At 41.2% G+C, this 14,066-nt stretch overlaps 1 protein-coding gene across 1 annotated transcript in view; it reads left to right on the top strand.

The window, feature by feature from the left end:
• Positions 1-3,465: 3,465 nt before the first annotated feature.
• MS3_00003368 (uncharacterized protein) overlaps positions 3,466-14,066 on the top strand; it is a 57,241-nt gene continuing 46,640 nt past the window's right edge. The window contains exons 1-4 of the mRNA XM_051211137.1: positions 3,466-3,641; positions 11,266-11,399; positions 13,836-13,917; positions 13,954-14,035. The gene's annotated coding sequence lies outside the window, so the exon portion shown is untranslated. The remainder of the gene's footprint in view (positions 3,642-11,265; positions 11,400-13,835; positions 13,918-13,953; positions 14,036-14,066) is intronic.

Below are 14,066 nucleotides of genomic sequence, written 5' to 3'. Positions count from 1 at the left end.
GATAGAGTGGGTCTATCATATGTTTAACTGTGACTGGGGATACTCTACAACCAGTAAAAGAAGTTACGCAAACGGACAAATTAGTGTTCCCGTCTACTAGCCTCCGTTTGCGCGTATCGATGATCAGATTGTGGTGTTGTAGAAGGTCCATGCCAATGATTGGTATAGAAACATCTGCAACAACGAAAATCCAGTGTATGGGTTTGCGTAAACCCACGTTAAGGTAAACGTACCTTTTGCCATACGTAGCGATCGGTTTTCCGTTTGCCGCCTGTAAGTTTAGGGTCGATTCGTGAAGCCGGTCGTTAGGATTTGCTGGGAGAACGCTAACTTCTGCGCCAGTGTCGACGAGGTAGCGTACTCTCGTTGTCACATCTGTGACGTGTAACAGACGGCTTTGTTCGCCGGCTGCGGTTGCCGTTAACGCGTGCCGGCTTGGAAGTTTCCCGAATTGTTTTTCGAATCAGTCGGTTTCGTGTTGGGAAAATTGCAGGGTTTTCTGCAATTTCTGGAAAGCTTTCCATACTGGTTATGATACCAGCACCAGTCGGGGTTATCTGTCTCTCGTGGTCTAGAGACAGATCGCTTACGAGAAATGCTTCTACGTGGTGTGCGCGATCTCTTACGGTCGGTACGAAGACTAAGATAACGCGTGAGTGTGTGACATAAGTCGGTTATATCATTCTGAGTCGTGTGAGGCTTTTCTTTGACTGAAAATACCTCGGTAGTAGAAGGTTTCGTAATCTCTAGAATGCGGTCGGCAGATACAGCTAGCTCGTCTAAGGCGTTGTTCTGGAACGAGACCAGAACTGCTTGCACCTGTTGGGGAAGTTTTGACAAGAAGAGTTGTTTGAATAGACCTTCGTCGAAAGTTCATGGGCCTATAACCTCTCTCATCCGTTGCAACATGTCCGTCGCAGAACCGTGTTGCAGGTCGATGTTATTGAAGAGTTGATCTAACCTTTGTCGATCGGTTAGATCTCCTCGTTTAAGAATCGAGCGTTTTAAGATTTCGTAAGGATCGGAAACATCACTAGTAAACATACTAGGTGTTACGTACCTGTTGAATTCGCGCGGTAGTGCCTTGACTACTGCGAGGAATTGTGCACGTGTGTCGATCACGCCGTGCTCGGAGAAGTCGGCTTCTGCGTAGCAAAACCAGGCTTCGATGTCGTCGGGCCAGAAAGGCATCAGTTGAAACGAAGGTGGGGACAAAGTCTTAAGCTTGAGTACTTTAGGTGTCTGTTCAGTCATGATGAAGTATGAAGTACGATAATGAACGAGGGGAAAATATATATATATATCCAAGAAAAAACACGAAAAAAATCACAATGTTTAAAAAAAAATAAAAAATAAGGCAATGATATATAAAAATCCCAAAAAGGAACAGACTCACAGTTGCAATTAGGTATACCAGATCACGTCGGGTTCACCAATGATGATGTCACAGGTATTCAGTGTTTGACAACGCTTCTACCAGTAACACCTTCTAATATATTTCGTTCCCACCAAGAGAAATCAAAAGACAGAGTCGAGGAGATCGGAAGAGTATATTTGGCGATGACCAATATACCGGAATTCTCTGATCTAATCTGGCTAGCGATTGCGGTTGATGTTGAGCACGGCGTTACCACACGTGATCTGGTGCGGATGCCTGACCGAGCGCCTTCAGCTAGGTGGGTCCACTAAAACATATGGTCAGCATCCAATGTCGAAAACTTAGTGCTATTTATTTTGGGGATTTATTTACCGCTACAGTCCAACTACGTTACACTGTACGTTCATTGCATGCTGGAATGATATCCCGAGTCGTAGTAAGTTTATTCACATCGTTGATTGTTTCCAGATAGACCGACAGTGTATAGTGTTACTGAAGAAAGGTTTGTTGTGCTGTAAACTATGTTTTTATGAACAACTGACTGTTGTCTTAAGTCTCAAAACAATATCCTTTGTCTTCTGCTAGGTAAGTTTAACTGGCCTATAGCCCGTGTTTTGGTTTTATTGGCTGAATTATGTACATTTAACTACTTTGAGTAACATGTCTGTGCAGATGAAACAATAATTCTGACACTTGCTTAGTTTAGTATTCTTGGTTGTCGTATAATTCAGTTTGGTCTATAGAATTATACTACACTTAAGTATAGTGCTTGAAGCCTGCAACGAAACAGATCAGTTTAATAAGTAGAGCTGCCTGTTCTTAATGAGTATACTGATTCAAATCAGTCTGATTAAAAATAGGAAAAAAAGTGCCTTTGGTGCTGTTGCTGTCATACGTTATAAGATAGCGGTAAGTATGTTTGGTGTTTATTTCTAGACTCTACATCTAGCACTGACCATATTTCGAGATCATTGTCATTAAACGATTCCCCCAGCAATAACATCGGTAGCAAGATAGCTAAGCGTCTGAGCTTTAAGTTGCCTTCATGACAGCAGTATACAGTCCTAGAAGATGAGTGTTCTGTGTCTCAATGAAATGCAGCTGGCTGTCGACAAATGTTAAGAATCTTTTTGACAACTGGGACTTTTAGTTTATCAGACACTTATTCTGCTTGTATGTCTTCCTGTTAAACCAGACGCAGATACATGGGAATACTTAAATGGGAGCAAAACAATAAAAGCATTGCAATACGGTACTAAGCCCATGTTATGCTTTGCACAAGTCATAGTAGCTGACCTGATCTAATATTCATGAACTCGATGCTGCATAAATTCTTTACTAAAAAACATGTAATTTGCTTACTTATCTGTTCCATATTTCTGACTACATTCAGCACTATTTTTTCATTTAGAATGCAACAAAAGTGAGCCTTCAGGATCCTAAAAACCCCACGGCTTCCTTTTATGGCCAAAACAGCAAACATACACTACACACTGATAGCAGATTTCCGGCTTTTCAGTGTTAAGCTTGCTTTCACGCACGACGTAATGAGTGAAACCCTTTTATTACTGCTGTGTGGTATATTTGTAATAACAAACCCTCTGCAGTAGATTGGTAGCATCTGTGACTTCGTCTATGGTTGTCGGAAACCTATGCCCTTTCGAAAACAATACTGATATCCCCTACTGCTGGGCACTCAGTACTAGTTTGACTCGTTGATGGGATAGTGTTGTTCATAATACTTAAGAAAATAAAAAAATCGGAAATCGTTTTCTCTCATTTCGCCAATAACATCATCAAGGACAGTTAAGAACGTACATGCGGACAGTTAGAGTCACAGGCGGCAGCAACAATTATTTTAGCTAAAAAACTAACTCCGGCTTTGAATATCTAAAAAACAAGTCAAAACAAAACCGATCATAATTTTAAAACATAAGACTAGCGAGCTTGCCTGAAGAAATACACTGACTTCAGTAGCAGCGGCAAAAACCCAGGAAACAAAGTTAAATCAGAAAAATATTGCTGCAACATTCAAAGTAATACATTAACTTCTGCATTTTAGCACACTGAAACATTAAATTCTGTAGCTACACAAAAGAAATAGCGGAAAAAGCACAGAACGAAGAAAGCCTGCCACTGCTTACGAAGATGGCGGATATAATAATCCTTGCTTCATTCTGATTGGTCGCTAAGCCGACTGCCGCGTTTACGAAATCGAGTTGCGTTTAATTGCAGCCCTATCCATCCCGCAAGGTGTCATGAGGTATGGTAACTTTGTTTACATTGTTTTGAATTCTTTCCATAACACTGAGTTATAAGTCTGTAAGTCAATAACATTGACATTTTCGTTTGAAATCTTGAATTTTTGTGTCCAAATTTCAGTGACATGACTGCTCATTCAAAGGACTAGCGAAATAAAGGAGACATATTTGAGAATTCGGTGTGGAATAAAGGGAAATACAGGCATTTGTCGCATTTTTACCTACCCTAGGGAGATAGTAAAGTTTTTTCGCATGATATTCAGAAATCCAAGCAAACGAAATGAGAGCGAACTTGGGAGAAATCTTGTGGAAAATCTTCAAGTTAAGTCAGTGTGGATTTAGGCGACAATGCATTGAAATGTCTTTATCTTATCAGCCCGTGTAAAAAATGCGTATTTTCCCCGAATTTCCTCCTTGAGGGATAATGTCTCGAAATTAACACTTATCTTCCTTAAAATGTCTACTTTTCCTCAGTATTAACTTCGGATGGTCTAATTATCCGTAGTTTCAACAAGGGTTATAATTTTTGGCAAAGCTTAACGTACTAGTATACTGCGTACTTCAGAAGTCAGCATTAGTTCTCCAAATCAAGTAAATTATGCACTTGTTCGAGATAATTAACAGTGGTTTGAATGAGAACAATTTATTACCACTTTTTGCATATGCAATTGTCAGTAATATTTACATAGAGGGAAGTATGAAACGTCTACATTGCAAATGATAGAAAAAGTTGTCTTCAATCGTGATCTAAAAAATTGGTGAGTTTTATGTCCATATATAAAGAAAGCTTCGTTCAAACGAGATACTCATGGATATCAACGTCTACATGCTAAATCAACGTACTCGATACAAGTGGGAAGTTTAATATGGGCTTAAAGAACATTCATATCGCAAAGAATATTTACACTAAAGATAACTTTTACAACAATGTTTCCAGTAATAAGCAGCGTTCTCAACACTTAAATTCTAAAACAAAACAGCACTTGACAATTATGGATATTTTTATTACTTATTACCTATTAAAAATTTATTATCCAATAAGCTGAAACTTACAGTGATATAGCAAAGAGTGTATGACGACATCTAAAAACGAAAAAGTGTTCACAGTCAAAATCGCACATACATCTTAGGCCTTAAGGCTTGTGATATTTTTTGCGGAGTACATCTTATGGTTTTGAATTTTTTGAACGCTTAAAGACTTCTGATTTCACTTTTATAATACGTGCTTTTATTAAAGCATCATAGCTGTTATTCTTTGCACGTATAATCTTTTGGCTGTACTTTTTCGCGAGTGTAGAGAAAAACTTTTGTGTGGTTTGTGCTTTGTAAGGCGAATGGTCCGTTTGTGAAACGAGTACTTCATTCTTTTGTGAGTACGATATAAATGATTCTTTTCGACCAGTGTTTTGTAATTCTGATATTTATCGAAATACGTATTTCGTATCTAATTTTGTTCACCTTTTCGGTGTTTTCAGTATTTTATCGCGTTTCGACCTATCCAAGTGTCTTAGAAAAAACGTCGTTGTGGTAGACTCACACTCCTCTTTTCGGATGGGGATGACGTGCGACATTATAACTTTAACAAGTGATACCATCTGACTCACTCCTGTATATAAGAGGTGTTGCAGGGGAGTCGTTTTTGTCGTGCCAAATATGCTTCTCCACAAGGTCTCTGTTGATACTCAGGACGGTTGAGTTGCCAAAACGATCTAGGAAGCTTCCCACAGGTCAACAACAAGCTTTATTTAACATGGACTAATCAATAGATCTTGAGGACGTAATGTTTAGTATCATTAGTTTAACTTCATATCTGAATACAATCATTTCGTCTTAACTCCAAAAGTAGAAGTTGATGATGAACACACTGATGCACTCACAGCTACATAAATATATCAAAGATGCAAAAAGGATGAAATATAAGTTCTAAAAAGCGTGCGTCGCTGGATACAACCTCAGGACCCCATATCTATGCTACAATGACCATGTCAGATCCTGGTTCGCACAAAATGGAAGAAATTCACTTAAATCAAAAACTGGCCAAAAGCGGGATCTAGTAAACCAACTTAAAAAACCAGAAAATAAAGCGTATTCGTCGGTCACCAAACCGGGCTTCAGAGTAAAAACAGTTTAAGGGAAGGAACCTTAAAACCTACCAAGATAGGTCCCTCAGAGAGGTCCGTGATCTTCCTTAGGGTGAAAGTCTTTCGAAAAGGACTAGAAGGCAAGGCTTTATTTATCATTTATTTGAACACATAAATATTGGTACAAGAATGCGCCAAATATATATGCGCCACACAAAACAATGAGAATTTAAGTAGAAGGAGAAAAAAAGGAAAGAAAAGAGATTGATGTAAGGTGGTGTAATGATAATAATGGTAAAAATGGCGGAACAGAAAGGTACAGTCAGAAGAAATCTTTCAGTTAAGAGAGACACAACCACTTTTTATGAAGAAAGTAAAAGAAGGTTACAGCAGGATCGCCACTCGCTTCTATTCTGAGCCATACCTGATAACGTCTCTAGCCACTGTGTAGCACCATCTCTCGGACCCCATCCTGGGAGTCGTGAAGGACCAACAGAAGCCAGTCCTTTGCAGCTTTCTTTCATACCACGACACCATGTCATATACTGACCACCTCCGCTTCTTCCAACCAGTCCCAGAGTCGGCAAATAATGCACGACGTGTAATTCTCTGGGACGACATTCGTAGGACTTGTCCAAGCCACCGAAGTCGGTGTTTCAAGATGGTGACACCAATTGCATTATCGTCTCTGTGTCCGAACACAAGATGCCGAACCTCAGCATTACTGACATGGTGTTGCCACTGAATGTCAGCAATCCTTCGGAGACAGCGATGATCGAACACAGAGAGTCGTCTAACGTCCTCAACTCGGAGAGGCCAGGTTTCACAAGCATAGAGCAAAACTGCTCTCACAGACGCGTTGTAGATCCGACCTTTTACAGCCAGACTAACATCACGAAGGCGCCAAAGGTGGCCCAGATTGGCATAAGCCGCTCTGGCTTTCACTATACGTGCATTGATCTCATCACTCACACCCCCACCATCACTCATACAGCTACCCAGACACACGAACTTCTCGACTACTTCTATCTGCTCACCATCCAGAGTGAGTGCAGGGTTAGAATCCTGCCAGTCTTGTAGAAGTACTTTGCACTTCGAAGGTGCAAAGTACATACCATACTGATTGCCAACTGATTAAGTGCGGATTGCATGCCTTGGGCATTGTCGCACAGTAAGACAATATCATCCGCATACTCAAGGTCGAGAAGTCTTTCTCCAGGCAACAGATCCACACCACCATTACTTACATTCATCAGAGCTGTTTCCAGAATGTCATCGATGGCAAAGTTGAAGAGGAATGGTGAGATTGGGCAACCCTGTCTAACCCCACTGCCCGAATGGAACAATAGAGAAAGGTGGTTGTATGCCCTCACTCTGCCTGAGGTGTTTGTATATAGGGCTTTTAGGATGTTAATAAACTTCTCAGGTACACCCTTCTTCAATAGACAATCCCAGAGAACAGTCCTATCCAATGAATCGAAGGTAGCCCTGATGTCAAGAAACACTACGATTGTTGGCCTTTGATAAGTATGGCGGTGTTCTAACATTTGGCGGAGGGTGAAGATATGATCAATACATCCTCGACCCGAACGAAACCCAGCCTGCTCCTCACGAGTCAATCTTTCTCGGGTTTTGAACAACCTACGAAGTATGACGGAAGCCAATAGCTTGGACGCAATCGGAAGTAGACTTATCCCCGATAGTTGTTACAGGAACGACGTGAACCCTTTTTAAAGATAGGGACAACTATCGACTCATTCCATGACGTTGGTACACTCTCTAGTTCCCAAACCTTTGTAAACAACATCGTCAGTTCTTTAGTCAGAAAGTCACCATCATCTTTAAAAAGAGCCGGAGGTAAGTCATCTGGGCCAGGTGATTTGTAGCGTTTCAAGAGTTGGAGTTCCTTGCGGACTTCCGCCTCATTTGGTGGATCAGTCGTCACCGGCCATGGAGGGCAGGACGGTCTGACCGATGTTGCCGGAGCAGCAGGCCAGTTGAACTGCCCTTCGAAAAATTCTGCCCATCGTCCAAGACGTCGATGGATGTTAGTGATTGGCATCCCGTCATCCTCGCAGATTGTTTCATTCACACTAGACTTCTTGCTGCCAGTGGCTCGGATGAGTTGGAAGAGCTTCCGGTAATTACCAGATGCAGCTGCTGCTTCCAGCTCATTAGCACGCTCCGACCACCAGGCTTCTCGGTCCTTACGCAAGGTTTGCCCAATTTCATGACGTAACATCCTTCGTTTGTGGTCAAACTCACGGTCACCCGGAGTAGACCGACGGGCTTCAATGAGTTGTAAGGAACCAGAAGAAACCCAGTGCTTATAAGCGGGACATTTCGCGAACCCACAACTGACTGTACCCACCATTTTCATGGCGTCATGCAATTGCAACCAATGCTCATCTATACTTTTCAGTGGAATGGTAGCTAGCCTAGAGGCTAGCTCGGTTCGATACTTACTTGCAACAGAAGTTGCAACCAGCTTGCTAATATCAATCCGTTGATGGCGGTCACTTCGTTGTCCACTGAAAAGTAAGGCAAGATTGGCGCAGACCAAGGCATAGTCAGAGTCCAGATAGGTACTCCAAAAGGAGCGGCAGTCTTGTACACAACCACGCCAGCGGTAGCTGATCGCGATGTGATCAATCTGAGTCCAGGCTTGAGATGCAGAGGGAGGACGCCAGGTGGCACATCGGCGATGACTGTGCCGAAAGTTAGTGCTAGCCAGAAACAGGTTGTGGTCTGTGCAAAGTTGCAGTAGATGGTCCCCGTTATCTGACCTGCGACCAACGAGTCCCCATCGGCCACCTAAACGACTCTCTTCTGTGCCTAGATGCCCGACCTGAGCATTCAAGTCTCCGGCTAGTACCACAATATCTGTCGAACGCACTTTCTGGAGAAGAACAGATAACTGGTGGTAAAACTCATCCTTGATTGCATCTGGGCTGCAATCTGTCGGAGCATAGGCGGAGATGACGAAAAGACATTGTTTCTCACACCGATTTCTTCTCACTTTGATGGAACTCTCTAATCTAGCAGCACATAACCGACTGTTGATGGGGATCCAATCGACCAGTGCTGCCTCAGCTCTAGCGCTTAGTGCGACACCAACGCCAGCAAGACCAGACGAAGATACCACAGGGTCCCCGGATAAGCGCACGTAAAACAAGCTTTTGAATCGACAGATGGAGATCGAATTTGTAGTACTTCACCAGAGTCTTGAATACGGGTCTCGGATAGACAGCAAACATCGATATAAAGACTTTCCAAAGACATAGCCAGCCCTATCTGTTGTCCGACCTGGATAAGTGTGCGAACGTTGAAGGCAGCCAGTTTGAATGGTGCATGTGGTTTAAGAAAATCTGCTTCAGCACTCATATTCGGTGGTAACATACAATTTTCAACCGGACAGTGACTCGAGAACGTTTAGATAGAGTCGAATTTCCACCAAAGACGAGCTGCTGTATAAACCGAAAAATTAAGTATAGACGGAGTAGGAATAAAAGAGGGTGAATAATGATGTAGTAAATAATAATAATAATAATAATAATAATAATAATAATAATAATAATAATAATAGTGATGATAATAATTTGAATCATTTGATTGTTATTCGGAGCGAGAAATGTAGTTTCCATAGATATAGAGAGTTCATCATTTGCGTGTGGGCTGTGATACTACCCGGGTGCCCGAACCGAAGCAGGTGGTTATCTTAGGGGCCACTCCCCGAGCCTTTGACCTAAAGGTCTAACCCACAAGGCAGTGGAGCATCGTAAGGAGATGCAATCCCATGGTAGCCGGTGACCGAAAATTGGTTCATACGCCATTTGTTCCCGCAGGATACTGGAGCCCATGTGCACCATTGATTTGTGATCCGGTTAAAGCGCCGGACATTCGCTTTTCGTCCTCTCATTTTCGTAAACAACACCCCTGCCACGAGACGGCAATGAGTAGGATTTCCCTGGCAGAGGCTGTATACGCGTGGCCGTGTGAGAGTATTTCGAGAGGGAGAGCGGACCCACACCGCTCTCGGCCGTACCAGGGCATTTGGGGGCACAAGGCTTTAACACAACGTAAGTCACTAGTATGTAAGCAACCTTCGCAAACGGTCGCAGGAATTAACACACGCAGGTTATACAGAATAGGACAGAAAGCGAATTTAGATTGTTTTCGGGAAAGGTACCTCTTAAACGTTACTGTTGCTGTGATTGAGGAGCCAAATCTATCACGAAGTACGCATAAATTGCCGGGACCTGTAATATGAGTTCGTGCGGACCATAGTTTGGGTGATTTTATTAAGACTCTCTAGAGAACCAGAAGCAAATGGGTGCTGTCGAAAGGATAACAACCTTGTACTTCGGTTTGGAGTAAAGCGATTTTTAGACCACTCAGCGGTAAGGAAAAGCATTTCACAGAGCTAATAGATTGTCTTCAGATGCTGGAAGCCTGCAAAGTAAAATGGTGAAGCTTAGGAACGTTGAAGACGCACAAAACACTATTGTTAATGCTACCCCAAAAACATGGCTAACGTCAGAAGTAAATGGCAACGAAATTCAATTGTTCAGTTTCCCATTTTATAGGTCAGTCAGTCATTTACAACGTACGACCAAGCACATATGTGCATCGGTCGAAGTTGCCATACCTCACTAGCACGACAGAATGAACACCGAATTCATAGACACAGTTACTTCAATGGCAGTAGTATATGTAGATAAAGGTTACACATAAGGATATGATACAGGGAGAAATAATTAGATCGTAGAAAGAAAGGTATAAAGTAATTTTAATCTCACTGTTTAAGGGAAGACAAAGAGTGTATACACTTACGCCATTGTGATCGATTCTGAGCCATGTCACTCAGAGTCTCCAACCATTGGTTACGATAGTCGCGCGGACCCCAACCAAGTAGTTTGCATCTACCAACATGACTCAGACCAGAAGTTAGTGGCTTTATGAACTGATGCGACGTTTTGGTTCGGTCGCACCTAACTTTCTTCCACCCGTCTCCAGTACTAGTCAGCAGCATTGAGCGCCGTGGTAGTCGGTGGTTGTGCATGCGTAATACGTGACCCAACTATCTCAGTCGATGAAGGTTCACAACCTCATCAACTGACTTATTATTATTTACTGAGAGCCTGAGTCTAACCTCACCATTACTTACCTGGTGATCCCAACAGATACGAGCAATATTTCTAAGACATCTGTGGTCAAATATTAGTAACTTACAAGTATCCTCTACTCTTGATGGCCGCGTTTCGTAGCCGTAAAGTAGGACAGAACGAACTACTGCGCAGTATATTGGTCCTTTAATTGGTAGACGGATATCTCTCCTTCGTCATAGGTGGTGACGTAAGTTGGCAAAAGCCAAACGAGATTTCTGAATCCATGTAAAGATTGCGTTAGACACCAACTGATTAGGGCTGATCAGACTTCCAAGATAAGTGGTGTTGTTCACGATTCGACTACTTCACTCGCTACCCTTGGTTTCGATAGGATACCCTATATATATAAAATACATCACTTCTCTTTGAATTTCTAGTGTAATTGCATCAATCAAAAGTATTGATGAACTTTTAAAGGAAGTCAAAAAATATGAAGGAAAAAGAATATTTATCCTGTTCTGTGGTACACCTCTGTCAGATGGGACTAACTGGTGTCCTGATTGTGTGAAAGGTTGGTATTATAGTTGTTTTCATATTTGATTTTGTGTCGTATGTGCAGTAATGGTCATCTGTCCCCTCTAGCTGTGATATATAAAAACCTAGGTACTCAGAATATCATAGGTCAATAGTAATGCATTAGTTCACTTCACCTCTCTGTTATTGGTCTTTTTTGGACTCGACCAACATTTCTACAGTTATATGAGTGCAAGAAAATCTTATGACTTAGTGTGAGCAGAAGCGCTTACTAATCTTATAAAAATACTTTACACGTTGGTGGAGTAAAGTGCATATTATACGTTTTTGGTGCCAATGATCTATTAGTAATGTGACTTAATTATTTCCCATGTTATCTCATGGCAGCATTGGGAAGCCCTATTGATTTGAGGTAATGTACGTTGTTTGAATTTGATATTAGAAGTACTTTTTTAACGGACATTCTTAAAGTACAGATTTATTTATTTATTTGAATACATAAATATTGGTACAAAGGGGCACCGAATAGATATGCGTCACACAAGTCACTTGATTCGTGTGTGGGCTGTGATACTGCTCGAGTGCCCAGACCGAAGCAGGTGCTTTTCTTAGGTGGTCACACCTGGAGCTTTCGACCTAAAGGTCTGATCCACAAGGCAGTGGAGCAACGTCAGGAGATGCAGTCCCATGGTAGCTGGTGACCAACAGTTGGTTCATACAACATTTGTTTCTTCAGGATCCTGGAGCCCATGTGCAATATTGGTTTGGGATCAGGGTTTTCCAACTATCCTGGATGGATCGTCCATATCCACCGACCCGGTTAAAGCGCCTCTCAATTTCATAGGACTTCCCTGGCAGCAGGTGCATACGCACAGACCTGTGGAACAAATACGAGGTAGTCGTAGTTGACGAGGAATACAGTTTGGTCAGTGGCTAAACAATACCTGTTGTGCTTATCACAACCCATTTTCCGATGCGATTTTAATATTCACATTAAAACGACCATTGGTCTTAAACAAATTGTTCAGAAATGCTAATGGGTAGATCGTTTGGACTCGGAGCCTTATGATATTTTCGTACTTAGGGTCGCTTCTGAACCTCAATTTCTGTAGATACGTAAGTATTCACCATCCATATAACATAGGTCATTATGGCCTGGATTACTGGTTCAGTGGGTTTATACAAACGTCTTTCAACCCTGTATCCTCAATTTCTTAGGTTTGTTCAAAAATCGTTAGCCAACATACCTTGTTTCACAAATCTTTTCTAGGACATCAGGTTACTTGCTGTTGACACCTCAAGTAAGACGTAATGAACAATTTCTGTTTCCAGCTTCTGTTTTCACACAAACCGCTATATCTGTTCATTAAGTTTCATGATTCTTACGTAGGTCTTGAAAACACCTTCATACTTTCGATTCACCGAAGTAAATTCACGATCTATAAAAGGCTCACGAAATTGTTACAAGATACCTATCCACTATTTAATTGGAATGTGCAGATTACTCACACCAAGAGATGTCGAATTTGTTTTAAAAGCCTCAATATTTCAAAGGAAGCATTTTTTTCAACTTAAGCCCACTAGTAGGAAGTCTGTGTCAAAGGGAAAGGTATCTTAGTGGTATTTTCTAAATCCTTTCTTCAAGGACTATTCATAATGATCAACTGTTGCCACGGTGTTCATGCGAACTATTTGTCTTGACCTCGTCAGCTTTATAGTGGTCTCTATCTGTAATAGAAGTCAAACAAATATATTTATAGCTAAGAGTTGTAGAAAGACATGTTTGGGATGGTTTTTACAGCTGTCAAACCCAAAATGATAGTTCAAGTCTAGCCTACGTCTATGTGTGTTTTAACAGTACTGTGTTAAATGTTCTGCGACAATGATCATCTTGTATTCCATGTGCGTTAATGTGACTCTAATGAATGTTTCGTCAACGAAAATCCTAGCTACGATTTATAGATCTATATTAAGTATAAAATCAGAAATCTATTTGGATGTTTACTAAATGGTGAATGTACTCGACTACTCTCCATTCTAATGTATAAAGACACTTATTATATACCGATGAAATACAAGTTTTACTGATATTTCGCTGGGTTTTTTAGAACCACTCGTTTGTTTTATAGCCACAGTCGTTGAAAGGGATCAGCGAGATAAATCACTTAATGGAGTTGTAAACCTGTGCTGACTGGGATGTATGTAGTGTGTCTATTTTTACTTACAACTCAAGGAAAAATGAGGTCAAATCAAGAAAAACCTCGGCACTTCCAAAACAGGAAATGTAGTCAATTAATTTAGTTCGTGGTTTAATCAGAACTACTTTGAGATATGTACGGTTTCTTTTTGGAGTGGATGATGTATTACTTGATAGGAATAAGCTTCATACCAAGTTTACCACTCTTAGGTAATGTGCTATAGTTTTCATTTCTAACACTTCCTAATACTCAACCAATCGTTTCTTATTTGCTAGGTGAACCAATAGTAAAAGAAGCTCTTAAAAAATTACCAGAAAATGCAGTTTTCCTAAAAGTAGAAGTTGGAGATCGAACTGCGTATGATAGTACATTACGTTGTTTTTAGCTTTCTAGTTGGCGTGATCCTAACAACGTGTTTAGAACGCACCCGAAATTTCGAATAAATAGCATCCCTTCATTGATCGAGCTTAACACTGTAAGTGTTTCTATTCTATATTATCTCGAAT

The sequence above is a fragment of the Schistosoma haematobium genome, chromosome ZW, assembly GCF_000699445.3.
Source record: "Schistosoma haematobium chromosome ZW, whole genome shotgun sequence".
NCBI classification, from domain to species: Eukaryota; Metazoa; Platyhelminthes; class Trematoda; order Strigeidida; family Schistosomatidae; genus Schistosoma; species Schistosoma haematobium.
Note: the sequence above shows the minus strand (reverse complement) of the source record. Positions and strands in the feature narration are given on the sequence as shown.